This window comes from Sus scrofa, chromosome 9 (assembly GCF_000003025.6).
Source record: "Sus scrofa isolate TJ Tabasco breed Duroc chromosome 9, Sscrofa11.1, whole genome shotgun sequence".
Lineage (NCBI taxonomy): Eukaryota > Metazoa > Chordata > Mammalia > Artiodactyla > Suidae > Sus > Sus scrofa.
The window spans coordinates 67,122,234-67,123,054 of NC_010451.4; positions in this window are offsets into that span (position 1 = coordinate 67,122,234).

The window sequence follows — 821 nt, forward strand, 5'->3', positions numbered from 1 at the left end:
ATCGTACACCAGGCAAGGGGGAAGCTGGGAAGCCCATTGAAGTACAGGCCTGAAGGATGCTCCTTCTCCTGGGCCTGCTGGGAGAGCAGCTCTGGCTGCCGGAGGGGGTGTGGTTTATCAGCCAGTGCCGGATCCGCAAATGTGAGCACAAGGCCGTTCTCAACTGGGCTCCCGTTCTGGTGTCACTGTGCTAGGGGTGGGGCTGCCGGAGGAAACCACCAGGTGTGGCCATGGGAAAGTCCCTCCGACTTTCTATTGAAACATGGAATTTCCTGGCTTTAACCACTTCTTATCCAGCTGCCATCTCGGAGCTGACCAGAGCGGGACTGACGGACTTCCAGCCTCCGAGGACACCTGGTTTGGGGCATTGAGTCCCACTGGGAAGCTGGCACACCTGGGTGCCAGCCCCAGCCATCTCTGATGATCACGGGAAAACTGCTGCAGGTGTGTGAGCCTCCATGCCCATCTGTAAAGCTCTTTCCAGGTGCCCGTGCATTTCCAAATATACTGTCCCGTGTCACCCACATGAGCAATAGAGTCAACATTACCACCCTCATGCCTTGGATGAGAAAAAACTATCTGGCAGGGGTCGTGTGCTGTGCTCAAGGCCACACTGGAAGCATGGCCCGGGTTCCAGTGCTTGCTCTCAGACCTCTGCAGGCTCACTGGGAAGATGAGCCAGAGCCAGGTTCTCCTAGAAGTGGCTGCTCATTGGCTCTGAACCTCCCTGGGGCTCCTGGGGGTGTGGGAAGTTGGTTTTCCCAGGCTGCTCTGCACTTGGATAACTGGCCCAACCTGCTCTGTAGAGTCCAGGCTGAACG